General features: G+C 41.6%; 1 pseudogene; it reads right to left on the bottom strand.

The window, feature by feature from the left end:
- Positions 1-14,458: 14,458 nt before the first annotated feature.
- Positions 14,459-20,738, bottom strand: LOC117550237 (annotated as a pseudogene).
- Positions 20,739-21,684: the final 946 nt, after the last annotated feature.

Here is a 21,684-nt window from a genome sequence, read left to right on the forward strand (position 1 = left end):
GTTTTTCCATTCAAGGGCGTTTTGTTCACACAGAGCTCCACGCCGGCATCCCATGCGGCCGATTGCCTCCAGAGTTATCCAAAAATGTCCTGCTCTGTATAATGATTTTTGCAGACAGCTGACTGGCCCGGTTCGCTCACATCACTCCGCAGATTCCACCTGATAATACGCTTAGACACAGTGGCTGATCACATTCACCTGACCTTGCTGCACCAGCTAACTCGGGAGAAGAGAGGAAGAGAACGTTTCCGCTTATCTGCCCCATTTGCTGGAGGAGGAGAGATTCTCCAACTCTCACTCCCAGCGTGGCTCCCATTGACTTTGAACCTTTTGTTTCACTCGGGCCACGGATAGCATCTCAGGAGCGTGCACACACACTCTCCAAATATAATTAGACATTATGAATTGAAGAAACATGGGAAGTCTCTGAAGGATGTGACAGATTAAATCGCTCGGTTTGGCACGATGTTGTCACTTTCTTGTTGTTTTGTAGCACTAATTGCATTTGTCATTGAAAGCTGACTAAATCAGGAATTTGCAACACCTAATGAGATGCTGATTAGCGATTCTGAAATTCACTCACTACTGATTTGGTGTTATTTTAGCAGAAAAATTAGGATAATTTTCTCTAAATGCTTCTTGTTAAGGTAATTACTCTGTACTGTAAGGTGTCATAGAAAACTCAAGGCAAAAAAAAAACTAACCCTTAGGAACACTTTTTTTACTGTTTTAGTTTTTATTCTGTTAAATATTTTACAAATTGAATGAGTAAAATAGATTTTGAAGCATCTATGAAAACTACTTTGCCCACTTCCGCGAACAACACACATGAAAAATGAATTTCAAATTGGAACCCTGCGTGATTTAATTACTCGCATTTAATACAAAAACATTTTGCAATCGTTCCAAAAAGTTATAACATTTAAAAATGATCATGTGGTCGTCTCCTGAGGATGTGATATCGAAGCTCTGTGCTTCCCATGGAGATTGCTATTGGTTTATCTTGTACCGTGTCATTTTGCAGTGATTGAAACCAAACAGCAGAGGTGAACAAATAGAAAGGTCTATAGGAATCAATCCAGGGATCCTGAAGACTGCATACCAGTGCAGAAAACTACTTTGAATCAAGTTGAATGCTGCCTCCTCAGCAATCACTTGAAACAGGAAGCTTTTTGTCTATCAGGAGCCCGTTTTAAAGGCAGCAACAATACTGAAATATGTCTCCAGATAAAAAAAACCTACAACCTACAAATGTTGTGATTACAGAAGAAAGCTCAGACAATGACCGGCTGATTGTGGCCTTAGCTGCTCACCAAAAAATACAGTTTATTTAAAAATAATACCACAGTATTTTATATTTTCTTCTACATCATTGCATGTACAGCTAAAGGATTTTTAAATGGTTGCCATGATTGATGATAATTTGGGACCACAAGAATGCACAATCACTCACCCCATAATTTAACAGCTCACATGTATATCTTTGAGTTACTAGCTATAATTCAGTAATCTTCTCTGTACAAAGGAAGTCACATGTTGCTTTTATGTAGAAATACAAAATAACAGTCCAGGAAGCATGGAAGTATGCAGGTAAATGTTTGTAATGAGAACATGCTCCTTGAATTGTGAGCGGTGCAGCAGTCTGAATATTCACATTATGAAATGTTTTTGTTCACACCTTGCACTGTCAGTTTATGTCAGAGTTGCTCAAACTATAGCTGTAATTATTATACCATGTGTCAGAATGCTTTACATCTCCACCTGAATTTGCCCATTTCCTGGTCTGACGCCTCTGTCTGCAGGATGACATTATTTATGTGTGCTTTCCAAAACTGTTTCAAATCACTGAATAATCTGTTATACAATGTGACAATGTTATGGTTAACAGTTGGATGGGTAAGTAATCCTCTCCAATTAAGGTGACATCTTCTCTAAGCCTAATCTGTGAGAAGAAACACATTAAAGGGGCCCTATGAATAGGATTTTCCCTTTCCTGTAGTGAGTTATAAAGGTTTGTGTATTCTGCATAGGCTGAAATCCCAAAGTCCTGAAATCCAGAGGGAGTTTTTCTCCCACACCCCCTCACTATGTAACACTTGCTCTTCTAATGGCTAGCGCTCCAACATGTTGTACGTGCTAAGGGGCGGGATAATTGTATGCAATTGACCAATCATAACAGAGCCTGCCAAATAACCAATCAGAGCAGACTTGGCTCTGGTTTCAGACAGAGGGTGAAAAGAGGTTCTGCAGCACAGGCAGTATGAGAAAAATAAAGACCATTTTCAACATTAAAGCATGTCACAGTAAAGGCCTCTACTGTGCATGTCACAGTAGAGGCACAAAATAAAAAATATGAACCTGAAAATGGACATAATACTAAGCCCCTTTAACAACACAAATGTGTGGTTTTCTGAGGGGTTAGTTGTGTTGCTATTTGTTGGAATGCCACACAAACTTCTTCTTGTTTTGTTAACAGGCAACCGGTGAATACTCAACATTACATTACATGTCATTTGTTAAACTTACATACATTCAATACTGTATCAACAAAATATTGACTTCTGATACAAGCAGCAGAAGATATTTATAATTTATATTATCAAATGGTTTTATTAACCCAAAACTTGATGTTTACATTTTGGAGTTTCTCAATTTTGTAAGTAAAACCTTATTAAATCACATGCATTTTTATTTCAATAAGATAGATGAATGTAACAGCCTAACGTAGATGAATTAGATCCCATTTATCCACTTCCAGGACCTCTTATGTTGAATTCAACGAATCAGCAGAGGATTAGATTGACCTATGTTTGTGAAGTGCAAACAGCTATGACCCGTTTCTGTCTTGGTCTGCTGTCTCTGAACTTTCTTTTTGTGATTTGCGTTCCACAAAATACAGCATCTTGCCAACGTGTTGCGATGCCACACGACTGACCCATCCAGCTGTTGTGGACGCTAACAGTAACTCCAACAGAACCGCTTGGCACAGTCTGTGTCAGGGCTGGATTTTAGCCCTCGGACCTGTCTAGCCTACTTTCACAAGAGCAAAGCACGTCTGTCATAAAGTGTTACGGTGAATGGCGGCTTTTCTGTTTTTATGCTGTAATATTGGACACGCTTTTTCTTCTACTTAAGTGACCTCATCATGACCAACATGGGGTGGATTTGACTTCTAGCGCCCAATCCATGCCCATTTATGCATCCCTACCTCTACTTCTCCCAACCATAAATAACCCAAAATGCTCCCTAATGGAGTAATTTACACACACCCTGCCAAAGCCATTGACAGGACTCGTGCCTATGGCAAATGTCTGGCATTTAACAAATCAATGACATGAGTTATGGAGAGGAGCCGGGGCCTTCGCTGCCTCTCCATTCTTCTCAATAACAAAAGAGGAAGTGCATTAAAAACCAGCATTGATGGGTTGTTGGGAGTTGCAGTCAATGAGCTCTCAGAGTTTAAAATTAAAAGGCTCTTCGGGTGAAAATTGTTTTCTCCGGCCATCCTTCATGGTGCGACGGGTCTTTTTCACAGTGATTAATTAGAAACTAAAATGGTAAATGAAGGAGGGGGACGTTAGAAATCCAGTTGTTGTAAAATCCCGGTCTACCTATCCTGCCCAGTTGTGAGTTAATGACACCAGCTTTCCGCCTTGACTAAGTGTTATTGCTGCAGTTCATAATTTCATCTTGAAAATGGCCAAGGGAGTGGATCTTCCTTATAGTAATTGAGTATTGATTTGAAAATAAACAGCAGCGAGACTCCCACCCAACTGACAGACCCATTTTTCGGATGGAATCGACAATAAATGGGCCCCTGGTTGGAGGGAAAGTTATGGATCAGGATGATACAGTCAAGCGCGCCTCTCCCCCTGCGATCTCTCCTCCAATATTTATTGGATTTTAGATAACCCATTTACGAGCCCTGTCATCTAAAAACCCATAGTTTTGAGCAGGCGGATGATAAGTTAAGGCTGAGACTTTGCACCGTTTTTTGCTGCTTACACTTCTGCAGCCTTATATGTATTTATTTAATACAGGAGGAAATAGTATCTGCTAGAATACTGCAACCTGAGGAAAATGAAATGAGATCCCAAGGCAGTGTTAAGCAAATGTTTGATGTCAAGCGTAATGTATGCTCTCATAAATGCAAAGTACATGTGTCTAGCCGTGGGCAAATACTTTTATCTGCCTGTGAGTGGGAGACTGGTAATGGTTCAACAGCTCAGTGAATCGACATAATACAAGGAGTCTAACACTTATGTCAGGGCGGCCGTTAACCTCTGCGTAATCACTGCTGAACTACGTACACGCGACCAACGCTCCCCCTGGAGCCCCCGCTCTGTACTAACGACATACAAATGTGCTATTCGTTTTCATTAGCCGCCAATTCACTTTTGATGCGGTGAAACAGTGGAGCGGCGTGGTGGCGGGGTCAACGTGGAGGAGTAATGTGGCGCTTTGCGAAATGACCTCTAGGTTCCCGGAAAAGATTAACAGAGATACAGAGCTCAGTTAATTTCACACGCTGCCCTCTGAGTGCTAGAGGTGATGTCAAAAAGCGGCCGCCATCACGCTATTGTATTGTCATTCACACCTGCCTAATGACTCCTGATTATCATTCACATGCTAATGCTTCATTTGTTATCGGCGTGACCCGCGTCAGGAGCATTATGAACCGTTATCTAAATTTATCTTGTCAATTATTGATTGCCTTTTCGCACTGCACGTCATTATTAATTTGATGTGCTGTGTCAAACTCACTGTTAATCATATTTAAACAGATATGGGAGAGATAAAAATCAATTTTCCATTATCCTTGAGGTTTTTGTTTTTTATATCCAACCAGCACTGCGTAGGGGACTTGAGAGATCGGCTATGCATGACAGAGCAGATCCAGAGTAAATAATCCTCTAATTTGAGTTTAATGGGAAAGCAGAGAAAAAATGAAAGTGGTGTCTTGAGTTTTACTCAAGTTAAATGATATAATAGTATGTCAATTTCAGTTGTTTCACTGAGCTATTCTTATGGTATTTACCCAGTGCTTATCACTTTATGCTTCTGTATCCTCATTACAGAATATCATGACAGAGTATGTACCTGTTATCTCCAGTATCAACACTTACTGTAATAGACTTCACAATGCAGCAATTGTTGTCCAATCTTATATTGAAAAAATATTAGAACATAAAAAGTTGCGTCTCAGAAACCCAGAAAAGGAAGCAAAACAAGTTTAGCACTTTTTTCTTGTAACAGAAGCCGAACAAAAAGACAAGAAGCCTAAAGAGCTATTACACTGTGGAAGGTAATGGCGCGAGGCGCGGGAGGATACAAATAGCTGAGGAAGGGCACTTCACCCAGATAATGGGGTTGAAGGATTCTGGCATGGCGAGATTCATGTACAGACAAGGCTCCTTTGATGCAGTGACATTGGAAAGACCATAAAAGCCATAGTATAAAATACAGAGGCGTTACTCCGAGCTAATAGGATCCCCAGCTTTTTGGAGGCAGATTTAGCATAGCCTGACATGGGAGACACAGAAACACTAATTGGATACACCTACCTGGGTTCAATAAATGAACACAAGGGGATCCATCAGAGGGAGTTGGGTTCAGACAGGGAGGTACTTTAGCAACTGTGAAGAAATAGTGGGTGTAGCACTGAGCTTGCTGCACATATCAGCAGCAACAGTTTAAAAAAAGAGAAGCTGCAATGAAATAATATTGATGCGACATTTTAAAAAATTGACACCCACTCAACCCATGAATCATTAAAGCAAAGCTTTCTAATCTCTTCACACTTTTCAGTCTTTATATAATACACCGTACAAGTATTAAACACATCTTACCATGTTGAAGTAGTATAATGTAATCTTGTAGTAAAAAGTGTTCAGTATCTTGCCACAAAGAGGTGAAAAGAGAGTTTCTGAGGCACTGAGTCACACATGCAAGGTTGTCTAAAATGATACAAAAGCTGTTAGCTGTATTGGACTATATGGTAGTGATTGGACCAAATTACTGAAAAGATGGGTACAAAAAGGTCATAAACGCCATGAAGTCCAGCACAACGCCACATTAATCCATCCATCAGTTCTTGAGGCATATCACTCTGAACCCCAAATGTCAATCTCAATGTGATTGCGACACTGAAGAAAACGTCAGTAGGTATCATACTCTGGGGACCATGTGTACCAGAATTAGTGCCGATTCATTCTGTGGACGTGGAGATGTTTAACTCTGTACTTTATGACATCAAGGTAGGGATCTTGAATGTCCATAGCACCATTTTTGGTAATCCCTTCAATGGTTGTTGAGATATTTCACTTGAAACCAGAATCATAGCAATTGGTTCAGTAATAATAATAATAATACATTTTATTTCTATAGCGCTTTTCTTGAACCCAAAGACGCTTTACATTTGGGAGGGAGGGTATACAAACAAAACAAAAACAAAGCCACAAAGAAACAAAACAAAACAGAAAAGCAGTCAGGAGGAAGTTGGTTGAGAGGGGGGGGGGGCTTATGGATACAGAGTTGAAGAGGTGGGTTTTGAGGCGGGACTGGAACAGGGTGAGGGACTCAGACTCACGGAGGTATTGGGGGAGGGAGTTCCAGAGCAACAGTAGGTGTTGAGATTATTCTAGAAAGTGGTCAAACAATCAACCCATCCCCAGAGGTTTATCAGCAACCCAGGCATGACGCTAAGCTTTTGCCGTAAGTCAATGTCTAGTCTCAAGAATTTCAGAGCCAGCCAATTCTCATGTCCTTTAGGTGAAGACACAGGAAACAGCTTCTTATTTAGAAAATGCCTTTATTTGGAGAAAGGGATGATTCTTGATTCCAAGTCTACAGTCTAAAACTCTAACATAGTTTTTCGGAACCTTATGTTGTGTCACAATCATCAATCAATGTTTATTTATATAAGCCCACTTAAAGAGTTGGTCTCTAGAAAAGTTCATCTTTTGTTAGCAGGAAGCGAGAAAACCAACTGTACTTACACTTGAGTGGTTAATAGTAACAACGACAATAGCCCAGTATATTAATTAGAACTGATTTTGGAAAACTGGTACAAAACAATAAGGAATTGAACATTTTTTACAACGACAGCACCAGGAGATGAGTAAACTCAAGAATCTGTAGAGTGTAAATACATTGTGCAAAACACATTTTACACTCGAACTGTTTGCACATCATAGACAAGGAATTTAGACAATATAAATAAATGTTCAGAAAGAAGACATAGGCCTACACTTGATTCAAATTTCATTACTGTGATCCGATTGGTGTGCTCTGCAGGTTTACTATTGTTCGAAGTAACAGTGGGATTTAAAATGAGAGAAAATATGGGGATGTTTTTTTCGTAGTGTGTGGAATTTGTGATGCTGGAAACATGTAAGTATTTCAGAGTTGTGTTGGGTAAATATGTAACAATGGATGAAACAATTTTTGGAGTGAGTTTTTGTAATATCATTAGTAGACATTAATTATGTTGTTTAGATGGCATTTAACAACTAAGACAGATAGTATGATTAGAAAGAGACAGAGTGGAAAGGGTTAGATTTATTTAACATCAGTGTGCTAGACTTCTTATAGGTAATGTGTACCGGGACCTGGACTCCCCCTCTGAGTTAGAAAGGCTTCGATCCCGACCCTCCAAGCAGACAAAAGACCTAACCCAACAGGAGACTCCTCCTTCTCCATCGTACAGACAGAGAACCAGAGCTGAACCAACAACAACAACAAGACTACATCAAGACTGCAGCCAGAACTATCTCCACCTGTGGCATCCAGAACCAAACAGCATGCTGACATACAGAGAGATACTCTCATCAGCCCCTCAGACAGGACATGAGAGCAGAATCCGCCCTCCATAAAAACAGCAGAGAGACTGTAAAGGAGGAGTGCAACAACAGTGGCATGATGGGGCTGCAGATGTAACTGGGCCAATGGCTGCCTAAAAAAGTTACAGCGGATGGATTCAACAGCTGATGGACTGAAGAGAAGACAGAATCAGAGGAGTTGGCATGGTCGATTAGAAGTGAGGAGGCCGGGGTCACGGCTTGAGAAAACCAGGGGATTGATTGATTGATTGATTGAAAAGTTTATTAACAGCTTGTATATTGGGTACAGTACAGTACAGCTCAAAACATACAATTGTTAAGGGGATGCAGACCAGAGAAAGACTTTCGTCTTGTTTACATCAGGGTCCCCCATTTCCAATTCATCATGTCATATAAGACATATTTTACATACAGATGGCTTATTTACAATTTACATACAGGTGGTTTTTTTACATACAGATTGCTTGTTTACAATTTTCATTTTAGATTTCGTTCTAATACATCCTAACCGGACATTTAAGACATACCAAGTCTACATATATACAGTTAGTAACAGAGTCTAAAATGCGAGTATATACATAGATGGGGGGGGGGGAAGCTGTCCATTGAACGACAGGTTGAGATTTGTACCATTACCGGGGCCAGTTTTGCAATGCTCTCCCCCGAAGGTGCTCTTTAAGAGAGGTTTTGAAGGTAAGTATAGTTTTACTTTCCTTTACAGTTGTGGGAAGAGCGTTCCACCTTGATGTGGCATAATTGCGAAACGTGTATTCCCCCTTTTTTGTGCCAAATCTGGGTTTCACATGATTTGTGGAGCTCCCTCTGGTGTTATGATCATGGTATTCCTTGACCTTTGGGAAGAATTTTGACATGTACATGGGTACCATAGGTGTAGTGGATCTTGTAGACCAGGCCCATTGCAAGTAGCTGTACTCTGTCGTCTACTCTAAGCCATCCTAGGTTGTCAAAGTGGGCAGAGGTGAAGTGGGTTCTAGATGAAAGGTCAAGCAGTAGTTTGACCAGTTTATTTTGCGATGTTTGAAGTTTTATTTTTAGCGCCTTGGAGGTGCTATGGTACCATGACGTGCAAGCATAGTCATAGTACCCTTGAATGAGTGCTCCTGCCAGAGTTTTCAGGGTGTTTTTGTTTACCAGAGAGGAGATCCGGTGTAGGAATCTAGTTCTTTGATTTACTTTTTTTTTTGGAGGAGAAAAGGAGAACGGGAATGAGTGAGTTTACACATAAACACACTTATTCACAAAACGCACATTTAAATAACTTGAATTAACTTCATAAATACGTAAAGACAGAAAGATTTATTAATCAATTGGTAAATTAAAAATAGCAGTAAAGAGGAAACTATTAAAGTAAAATGATAATCATCCTAAAACACACTGACAGAGTAGAACCATATTCTTCAATATTTTCATCATGTTAACAATTCATTCTTTAAGAGATTTTTATTCACGTGTGAATAAAGTAGCGATCTCATTGGTTACAATATTGATCACCATTAAAAGGATAGTTTTAGGAACCACTCTATAAGACAAAACTTTATTTGTATTAATAATGTTAAAGGGAGAGCTGGTGCCAAGCCACATATACAATTCCAATCTAGAGTGTTGATTTAACCATTGTGGCATAGTTATTACCATAGGAGGGCTGTAAGATGGAAATATAAAACGACTTCGGTTTTAAATCCTTGATAAAGGAGGGAGTAATTGTTGCATGTTCGGACACCCAAGGTTCCACACACTGCTAAAGAGTTTAACATTGTTTTTTAAGTAGACCAGAATTAAAGATAAATGAGTATAATGAGCTATGAAATGCAGAGCGACACAGATCCTAGTAATGTTTTGACTCAAGATAATAGTTATGTACACAAGTTTCTGAAATAGATCATTAGACATTTTAATACTAATTAGGTGTAAATGGATTGCAGTAGTAGTAGTACTCGAAGGAAGTGAGTTTTGTACCAAGTTTCAGGAAAAGTGGGAGGCAGAAGTCCCAATGACAAGTGAGAATCATCTTGAAAATCATAGTTGAAATCGTGACCTATTTTTGTAGACAAAGGATACTGGCCTATGCTGAAATGTCAAAGTCTCTGCAGAGCACGACACATGGCCAAAAAAGATGGAGACCAACTGACCTTTGACCCTGACCGACAGTGTAACTTGACAAGGCACTGTGGATGACTGACTCTGGGGTGAACCTGACCAAACTTGACATGACAACCAGACAGTGTGAGTGTGAATGAATGCCGGCATGTGATCAGTGTAACTGCATGATTCTAAAACAATAACCAACCAAGCATGTTTTTGGACTAACATATTATTTTGGTGCTCCAAGGGAAACGAGAGGTTTCCTAAAAATTCCACAAAAAGGGGAAACCGCACATGTGACCCGGTTATATTTTACTCTCACATGAGTTGGCGGTTTGCAAATGTAAAACTAAAATCTGAAGATTCTGTTTCTTTTAGGCCTGAAGGACGGAGAGGAACACTTCTTTTCACTGAAGTGTTCGCTGTGGAAATAATGATAATGGATGTCAAATTGTAAATAATGTTCGTTATGTCCCTAACCAATTACCTGACAGTTTTTGTTCCCCTCCCATTACAGGGTTTTGTTACACATGATTTCATGTGTAAAAGGGGGGAGTGTGTATAATGTATAAATGTCAACATGGCTGTAAAATTCACAATTTAAATTTTTCTTTTAAGGATTGACAGAAACCTTCCGCCCCAACCCAGATGTTCAAACTGAGCATTGAATGTAATTAACCTGCTCCATATCTGGGGATAAGATACTGTTTGATGAATGTTGAGATGTTTCTAAATATTGATTTGAGTTATAACAGGTAACACAGAAGCAGTGGCCAAGGGGCTACTGTGAGAGATGTAATTCCAGAATAGAATACCGAAGAAGTTGACCTGTGATAATGAAACAATTTTGTAATATTTTAACAGACATTAGAGTAACTGAGGTTTGAAATGTAGAAAGAACATATTACAGTTAAAGCTAAAACATAGTAGTGTATTGAGACAGAATTTAATTTAGACAACATCATGTAACTAGCCTGGTAAAGAAGTAAAAGCCATAGACTTTATTGTTTAGGTCATTATGGGGATATACATTTCATCTAAATTTATAATAGAAAGACATTTGATGACAGTTTGTTGGAATTCTGTATTCATTTTTTCAGCGTGATAATATCTAAGCACTGACAGGTAGAAGCAGTATCACCAGGAAATCATTCACTTTGTTAGCATCGTGATTTTGGTTGTTTTTGAATCCATAACATTAGTGTGTTTCTTTACCAGAAACATTAGCAGTTCATATTATATTTGGATTTTAAATAGGATTTCATTTAAAAATAAACACGGATGCTTGTCAGAAATTCAGAGCTATTGAAATATGTTATTTAGTTTACCTAAAGATGTTGAGGTTCTTATTTAGTTGGCACAGTCCAAGTATTAAGATTCTGAAGCTGCACTGGCAGATAGGAGGTCTACAATTAATTTAGAAAACCTGTTCACAGACGGCTGTTGTTTCAAGACACCCCACCAACAGGCTCCAAGTGGGTCAAAACAGCTGAGCGTAGGCTTGAGGCAGTTGTATCAGATTTCTCCACACAGGTTGCTGGCGCCAAAAGGGGGACCCGATAAGCACGAGGCCGACACAGCGGAGTTCGTCTGGCTGAAAGTCATCAGGACAAAGTGGCTCAACCCCAGGCTCTCCGGCCCCGACCGAGTGACCCAGCGGACCTCTTATGCCGTCTGCCTGGGAGAAAAGGGGGACAGCTCGTACCACGGGAGCCAGTGTGCGGCGGGGAAACCACCTGCTAGGACCAGGGGACGACATCAGGACGGACGTGGCCCTGGCAGACGTGGACTACTCGGAAGCAGCGGACTGGAGGAGCAGGACCCTGGAGACATCCTTACAGCAGACGACCCGGGAGGCATCATCAGCGGGCCGGAGAAGGAGGATCGGGAAGACATCTCTACAGCATCGACCCGGAAGCCGCCATCAGCGGGCCGGAGGAGGAGGAGGAGGAAGACATCTCTCTAGCAGGCAGCCCAGAAGCTGCTGTCAGCGGATCGGGGGGACAAAGACACGGCAAGCCAGGACGGCACAGGGGACTTGTCGAGGCAGCAGAGGAGTCTACTTCTCTCTGATCAGTTCCACCCGTGAAGGGAAAGCCGCATCTCCCCCTCCCTATTAGCTGTCCTTGTGGGCTATTCCTCCGAGGGGGGGGGGGGGGGGGCTGATGATTCTAGCACTCAGCTGCCCCCTCATGGTTCCTTCACTGCCATGGAAAGTGGTGTTCTGTCTCCATGAAGTTTTCAAGTACTCTAAATACCAGCTTCGGATGGATTTATACAATGTTTGGGGGACGGACACAGTAGAAAAGAATGACAGTGGGTATATTTCAAAATGCCTTGTCTAAGTTTATCTCTGGAGAAGGAGATAAAAAGGGGGATTTGTAGTGAAATATTTGTATTTATTCATGTTAACAAACTATGGATAAGCTTAAAATGGGAATAATTTGGGTAGAACTGTGAGCTGGATTTGGGGCCTGTTGACATGTGTTTTTGAGGACAAAGGAAGATGGGGGAAGGTGAAAGCATGTCTTGAGTTGCATTCAACTTAGATCTAGCTACAGTGATTGGGGAAACCTAAGGTCTAAGGTGTTAGGGATATTTGGGGCTGCCAATCAAGGAGGTCCAAATGGGAGGATCTGATAACTCCTCCCATTGTCAAAGAGTATAAACACAGACACACACGCGGTGTTCAGCCTCTTTCCTCTGGCTGGCTCACGTGCAGGTAAATTCGGGATCCCAAAAATTAACTGTATTGAATTTGTACTGTATTGATTGTATTACATTGTCATATTACCATTAAAGTAGATTAACGGTTACTTGGTAGCTCTGGATTCCTTCCTGTATTAACCAGCTTGATAGGGACGCGCGGAGATTTGAAAAGCGGACCAGATATCCCTTTAAATCTCTAACATAGCCCAGCAGCTGATCTCAGAGCACGCTCCCCTCTCCTGCAGGGGGGCGTGGTCAGCTGCATCTCACAGAATCAGCCCCCTGCAAAAACAGCGCTGGAAAGAGCAAATAGAGCGAAATGAGGTATGGCTAAAATGCAGGATCTGTCTGGTATATAAAAAAAAAAACTATATTTATATAATTTATATAGGTATGGCCCTACAATATATTGTTCAAATATAGCATGATATGTCCCCTTTAAAGTTCACTTTTCATTCAGGAAGTATGACGCGCTGCACTGTCAGTACGCTTCTCCATGTTTGTGATTGGTTGAATGCTCCAAACACCACCCCTTTCATGTGAACGCGCACCTAACTACATAGGACACGGCTGGCTTGAGCGATCCACTTGATAACCCACGTCGTAGAAGCCTACAGTTTAGCGAGAGCACGTATGTTTTGGATTAGGCCAACCGGCTAACTCAAACATATCCAGGTTAGGTTGAACCAGCTTCGTAGTACAGGCCTCTGCTCCATTTGTACATCAACAAGTATACATATTAAGACAAGAAACAAAGGAACAGATGTGATTCAGTACAAGACAAAATATATGATCTACATAAAAAGCCCTAACCTTGTGATAGATCTTGTTATGTACATGTGAATAAAGAAAAAGCTGTAAACGCAGGAACACAGGAGGCCTACTTTTCAGAACAAATGCCCCCCCCTGTGTCGCCTCACACACACCTACAGAGCTCACACACCTGCACAAAACAACCTCCACAAGCATAGGGGAAATGAACTATGGCTGCTCTACACACACAAAACTGTTTGCACATGTCAGTGATCATACAGTGATGCAACACACACACACACACACACACACAGGCCAAGCTTCCCTGCCAGTGAGTGTTTTGCTGGCGTGGCAATAAAAGACTATCAGAGGGAAGCAGTCTCAGCAGAATCACAGGCTGAGGTGCGATGGAATACATTTCCCCAACACACAACTCACAACACACTTGATATATATATATGGGCCTACCTGCCTGTCAGCCTTCCATCTGTGCACAAACTTATCTCGTGCCCACACCAGTATTTTATTATAGTATTTCAATTTAACGCAATATTAAAGGTTACTTTTCAGATTTAGATTTGTTAACAAAGTATAAATCAAATAAACCGACATGTATTGGTTTCAATAAAGCAGAAGTATATAGAGTAATTACAATTATTTCCACCTCGCTAGCAGTGAAAGACAAATCAGTGAATCATAATCCAGTAATTTAATATATAGGTTTCTGAACGGGGCTCTTGTGCTTAATGAGTACCTTTCCTTTGGTACTTGCAGTAGATTTTGATGTAAATATTTACTTTTACTAATAACTTGAGGTTTTTTTTTTAATGTAATGTTGACGCCTTTACTTTATTTGAAAGATTTTGTGTTTAACAAGTTTAAATCCTCTAAAGCTACTCGACCTTTAACTGCGGCACTAATACACACGCAATACTGATGCATTTTCTTTTAAGTGTCTATATATTTTTTAAATGTACTTTTACCTTTTCAATAAGAGTTGGAATTTACATTCACCTTCATGTAAAGTCATCCATTGAAGACAGAGTCAGAGGTCATGTCGGAACCCAAGTGAACTTTATTGGGATTGTTTACAAAGCCGTAACATTTGGAATGACTCAAAATAAAATAATAAAAATGAACTTTTTTTTTTTTAAAGTCCCGAGATGCAACAGCTGATCCCTGGGGAGATTTTTTTTAACCTGGCCAAAAGATAACTGTCTCATGCCATCAATGTGTGTGTGTGTGTGTGTGTGTGTGTGTGTGTGTGTGTGTGTGTGTGTGTGTGTGTGTGTGTGTGTGTGTGTGTGTGTGTGTGTGTGTGTGTGTGTGTGTGTGTGTGTGTGTGTGTGTGTGTGTGTGTGTGTGTGTGTGTGTGTGTGTGTGTGTGTGTGTGTGTGTGTGTGTGTGTGTGTGTGTGTGTGTTTTAGAAAGGAGCTGAAGTTGGACAATGGAGGGGTCAGAGTCTTCACCACAGATGTTTCAGTGGCTTAGTACTCCTCCCCTTCTTCTCCTTCGTCCCCCACGCTGTCGGTGCCCACCTCCTCATAATCCTTCTCCAGGGCAGCCATATCCTCTCTGGCCTCAGAGAACTCTCCCTCCTCCATCCCCTCTCCAACGTACCAGTGGACGAAGGCCCTCTTGGCGTACATCAGGTCGAACTTGTGGTCCAGGCGAGCCCAGGCCTCTGCGATGGCGGTGGTGTTGCTCAGCATGCACACGGCCCTCTGCACCTTGGCCAGGTCTCCTCCAGGAACCACGGTAGGGGGCTGGTAGTTGATGCCCACCTTGAAGCCAGTGGGACACCAGTCCACAAACTGGATGGTGCGCTTGGTTTTGATGGTGGCGATGTGGCAGAGTTGACATCTTTGGGCACCACATCACCACGGTACAGGAGGCAGCAGGCCATGTACTTGCCGTGGCGGGGGTCGCATTTCACCAACTGGTTGGCCGGCTCGAAACAGGCGTTGGTGATGTCAGCCACCGACAGCTGCTCGTGGTAGGCCTTCTCTGCGGAGATAACTGGGGCGTAAGTGGCCAGAGGGAAGTGGATACGAGGGTAAGGCACCAAGTTGGTCTGGAACTCAGTCAGATCCACATTCAAGGCACCATCGAAGCGCAGGGAGGCGGTGATGGAGGAGACGATCTGTCCAATCAGCCTGTTGAGGTTGGTGTAGGTAGGGCGCTCGATGTCCAGGTTCCTGCGGCAGATGTCGTAGATGGCCTCATTGTCCACCATGAAGGCACAGTCGGAGTGCTCCAGGGTGGTGTGGGTGGTCAGGATGGAGTTGTAGGGCTCCACCACAGCGGTGGACACCTGGGGGGCGGGGTAAACCGCAAACTCAAGCTTGGACTTCTTGCCGTAGTCGACAGAGAGACGCTCCATCAGCAAGGAGGTGAAGCCAGAGCCGGTTCCTCCTCCAAAGGAGTGGAAGATCAGGAAACCCTGGAGCCCTGTGCACTGGTCAGCCTGGAAATAAGGGATAATGGTTTTAAATGTTTTGCCATCAATCGAAATATGTTTTTATTTTAAAGGCTTCACTTGCAACATGTAATGAGATGAAGAGCTCACCAGTTTGCGAGTCCTGTCAAGCACCAGGTCGATGATCTCCTTGCCGATGGTGTAGTGACCGCGGGCGTAGTTGTTGGCTGCGTCCTCCTTACCGGTGATCAGCTGCTCGGGGTGGAAGAGCTGGCGGTAGGTTCCTGTACGGACTTCATCTGAGGAACAACACGGGTACAGTCATGGGTATTGAACCAGAATAATCCAGAATATTTTAGATACACGTATATTCTACTGTAGATATTATATTTGCTGTTTATTGATTTTATTTTATTATTTCTATATTTTAATGCCTGAACACACTGCTGCAGCAACAAAATAATTTCCCAATTTGGGTTCAATAAGCATCTATTTATCCGTCTGTCCTACTCGTCTTCTTCAAAAATATTATTTCACGTTTAAATACAAATATATGTATCCTTACCAATTACAGTGGGCACAAAGACGGCTCTGGGGACGTGTTTGCCGGCTCCAGTCTCAATGAAGAAGGTGTTGAAGGAGTCGTCTTCTCCTCCGATGGTCTTGTCACTCGGCATCTGACCGTCAGGCTGGATGCCGTGCTCCAGGCAGTAGAGCTCCCAGCAGGCATTGCCCATCTGGACTCCGGCCTGGCCGACATGCATAGAGATACACTCACGCTGTGGAGGAGAGACAAACGGTTACTTTTGAGCAGATTACATTTTCGAATTTCAACGGATACATTCCATGTCAGTTTATACAGTGCAATCACTGACCTCCTTATACAAGTACTACAACGTATGTTAATACAAACAGTTTCCATGTGTCAATTTGACAAATAAAACACAACTGGACTCAATTCAAAAATTATGATTTATCGCAAATTAAATTAACCAATTACCAACACTATCTCCACTATTAGAAATACAGTCACAGGGATACATTTAAAAAGGTTGGGAGGGAGGGGTACATTACAATATGGCCGATTTATTGGACAATATTTCCCTAAAAATCATTCCCTTTTAAATGGTGTTTTGGGCACTGACAGGTTATAAACCCTAACCCAGGGCTGCAGTCGAATAGTCCATTTAGCTTAGGAACCTTCCTAACCGAGTGAAATTACCCGGAAGTCCCTCAGTGGCAGCCATGATAAGTGCCGTTCGAATTCTCTAGATGATAAGAAAGGAGGTTTCAAACTTCCTTTATAACCTCCTTTAGCTTAGGAACCACTGGACCTCCCTCACCGAAAGGAGAGGAGAAAATGCTGCCCCACAATGCCTTGCAGTCGCAGCATTTGCCATCACACAACAGTCGGCCATTCACGGAAACAAACGATTATGGCGGAGAAATAATATCATGAAAGTTACGGTGCTTATTAAGCATTTTAAAACGTATGTGGTAAGTTGCCAAAGTGCTTTGTTTTGAACGTTCATCAGTATTATAATCAAAAAGAGAAATATGAACGTTAGTTTTTACTGAAATTATCAAATAAAGTCAACATTTCACTGAGCTGTGTGGGGTTTGTTCAACTTTTAAAATATGTTATAAACTACAGGCCTGTCTCTCTCCTCCCGTTCCTGTCTAAATCACTTGAACGCGCTGTCTTTAAACAACTCTCCTGTTATCTTAATCAGAACAACCTTCTGGATCCGCACCAGTCTGGTTTCAAGGCAGGTCACTCCACAGAAACTGCTCTCATTGCTGTCACGGAGGAACTGCACACTGCCAAAACTGCATCCCTCTCCTCTGTCATCATCCTGTTGGACCTGTCTGCTGCATTCGACACGGTGAATCATCAGATCCTCCTTCGCACTCTCCAAAAACTTGGAGTTTCAGGCTCTGCACTTTCCCTCCTCACCTCATACCTGAAAGACCGTACCTACAGGGTGACTTGGAGAGGGTCTGAGTCTGACCCTTGTCAATTAACTACAGGGGTCCCTCAGGGCTCTGTTCTTGGTCCCCTCCTCTTCTCCCTGTACACAAACTCGCTCGGATCAGTCATTAGCCCGCATGGTTTTTCATACCACTGCTACGCTGACGACACCCAATTAATTCTGTCCTTTCCCCGCTCAGAGACCCAGGTCGTCGCACGCATCTCTGCTTGTCTAGCTGACATCTCTCAGTGGATGTCTGCTCATTGTAGCGTGGTACAGAGTGAAGTAGCCCTCCACTACACATTTAATTTGAAAGTCTTTTATTTTGTTCTGCAAAGAGCCAAAATATACATATTATTATCACAGTTCGCCACACACACACACCGTGACTTCACTCAAGTGTATGTTTACGTTCTCTGAACGTATTCTCTATACTAACACAGACACAAAATGAACATCTGCATCAACATCCAAACAATAATCATGTCTGTTGCATTGCTATTCCAGACCAGTTTCATCTTGTACATTCAATATCAATTTGTTGCTCCGATACACAGTCAGCCAATCATGTCTACCTAACATTGTCACATTAACCAAATCACTTATGTATCTCTTTTAACTTATTTATTTATCTATTAACTATACACGAGCAGTCCGGGCTCTTTAGACCGGCTCATTGTTCTACTTTCCCGCCTCACGCTCGCTCAAGCTAACAAGGCCACCAGTGCTAACTACTGGCTAGCCATTTTCAGTACGTTACGTTTGCTGAACAAGTAACGTTCATAAACATTACTACATAAAGTCCAACCGGGATCATCAACTCACACATAACATATTCACTCATCAATTACACAATTCCAACTCTCCGTTCTTACCTGCAAAGAGCCAAAATATACATATTATTATCACAGTTCGCCACACACACACACCGTGACTTCACTCAAGTGTATGTTTACGTTCTCTGAACGTATTCACGCGAGACTTCACTTTGTCCCCAACACCGTGTAGCGAACTGGTCGGAGTTAGACACTACATTTTCCAACAATAAACCAACCATTCCTTATCAGAAAACACACAGACAATTCTCACCACACTCTGAACATGAGCTGTATTAAATGCAAATCATGTTAAACATGTAATTACTAATAATGTAGGTATATCAACCCACTAATGGCTCTGTATGCCACATCATCACCTCAAACTCAACCTTGACAAGACTGAGCTGCTCTTCCTTCCGGGAAAAGATTGTCCCACTCTTGACCTAACAATCAACATCGGCACCTCAGTTGTTTCCCCGACTCAGACTGCAAGGAATCTGGGTGTGACCCTAGATAACAACCTGTCCTTCACTGCAAACATCGCTGCTACAACCCGTTGCTGCAGATACACGCTTTACAACATCAGGAAGATACGTCCCCAGCTGACACAGAAAGCGACTCAGGTTCTGGTCCAGGCTCTCGTCATCTCACGCCTAGACTACTGCAACTCCCTCCTGGCTGGTCTACCTGCATGTGCCATCCGACCTCTGCAGCTCATCCAGAATGCAGCGGCTCATCTGGTCTTCAACCTTCCTAAATGTTCCCACACCACTCCGCTCCTCCGCTCGCTTCACTGGCTTCCGGTAACTGCTAGAATCCACTTCAAGACACTGGTACTTGCTTACCATGCTGCGAATGGATCTGGCCCTTTCTACATCCAGGACATGGTTAAACCGTACACCCCAGCGCGTGCACTACGCTCTGCATCAGCCAAACGACTCGCTGCGCCCTCGCTGCGAGGGGGACCCAAGTTCCCAACGGCGAAAACACGTGGGTTTGCTGTCCTGGCTCCAGGATGGTGGAATGAGCTCCCCATTGACATCAGGACGGCAGATAGCTTGCACATCTTCCGGCGCAAACTGAAAACTCATCTCTTTCGACTCCACTTCGAGCGATAGAACTATTAACGAAGCACTTTTATACTAATAAAGGACTGGCTTTTCTAAAGCCAGTTGAGTAGCACTTGAAATGTTTTTGCTCTATGAAACCTGATGTACTTATATGATTCTGTTTTCTTCAAGTTGTATTTTGTTGGACGAACGCACTTACTGTAAGTCGCTTTGGATAAAAGCGTCAGCTAAATGCAATGTAATGTAATGTTTGAATGGTGATATACACAGTGATAGATGTTAAGGACTAACGTTTATAATAAATACATTTGTATTTATTTTAAGATATTTTCATTCAATCATACGTATTGGGACCATTTGTATTAATGTGGACCTTTTTTATTTCAATTCCAACTTTGGTCCTGAAGAATATGTTTCTCTGTTGTCCACGTTCATAAAGCATAAAGCAACAGCATCAGAGCACGGTGCAGAGTCTCTAGATGAGTTTACAGTAGTCCCTCCTTCTTATTAAACATCCATGTTGTAGTCCGCTGTATAGAAAACTGTAGTTTCCATAGTTTCCCACAGCAGCAGACGCACAAAATGATGTCCGCTGGCTCATCATAAACACGTCAGATAGTGAAAGTGCAGTAATGCCCAGCCTTATGTCTTCCAAACCCACAAAGATGGGAAAACAGTTTTTCGCATACTGTTTACACTGTATGCTTTTATTCCTATTAAACTGGAGAGAGAGAAATGCCCAGATGTCGATACAGTATCTTTGACTGTAGTTTAAAGCGATGAAAGTTCCATTTTAACGGCCAATTTCAACCGTTATGATTTAAACTGCGCCAACTGTTTGGACTAAAGCTACCACAATTTAGGCACATAAACGGAATTTCAACGGCAAAAAATCTAATTACCGGTAGTTTTATTATTTATATAATTATTTTGTTCGTCAGTAGCCTACTCACCATTTTTTTTTTCACCCTGCTTCTTTCCGACACTGAATATTCGGTTGTTGAAGGTTGTAGTGAAAAGGAGGCGCGGAGCTGCCTATATTTATAATTTTCTGAGGGGGCGGAGACACAGCGGCGGTTTAAATTTATTTCTGGCGCGAGCAAACGCTGGGCAGAGGTGCATTCAGGCACGGCTCGAAATATTCCAACCCTACACGTTAGCTGTGTCATTTAAAATAACTGTTTTTAATTTTCGTTCTATTGAACTTCCAGAAACGTTTGAATTAAGATCAGCAATTATTGTTTCATCGTCTAAAAAAGTGTATTATATATTCACCCCATGCAAAGGTTTTAGGCTTCTATTTATGTCGGGCCTGAATTGGAAAAGGCATGAAAATATCACACACACATAGAGTTGAATTATTTTGTTTATAATCTAAACAACACACAAGCTGAACATATCCCCATAATTTATAGAATATCAAAAGCTAAAACTACAAGTTTTTTTCATTGTATTTTGAACCTGAAAGTTACTAGAATACACACAAACAATCTTATTTGTGATCTCTTAAGTTCGGAAGGCGAATGTAGGAGAAGCACTTGAAGGCAGCATTATTCAAATAAGGAAGCAGGCTCTCTCTTTATCTCATTCAATTCAATAGCTTTATTATTATAATAATAATAATAATAACAATAATAATAATAATTAATTACAGTTATTAGAGCGCTCTCCCAAATGCTCAAAGCGCTTCACATGACATATTACACTTTATTAGCATTACCATAGTTACATTACATACAGTATTGCTAAAGCTCTGTGTAGTAGCCACATCTATACACAAATACATACATAAGAACAAACTGCTACATTTTTAACATAAGCAAGAACTTTTTATTTTTACAAGGAACACACATTCATTCAATTCATATAATACATGAATACAAAAATAAAATATGTGAGACCTGGTGTTGCAGGTCAGTCCGATTCCCTCATACTGTGGCAGGCAGAGACAAACGAATGCAGCTTTCTTTGAGTAATATCTTTAGTTTTTCATTTTCT

Source organism: Gymnodraco acuticeps, unplaced genomic scaffold (genome assembly GCF_902827175.1).
Source record: "Gymnodraco acuticeps unplaced genomic scaffold, fGymAcu1.1, whole genome shotgun sequence".
NCBI lineage: Eukaryota > Metazoa > Chordata > Actinopteri > Perciformes > Bathydraconidae > Gymnodraco > Gymnodraco acuticeps.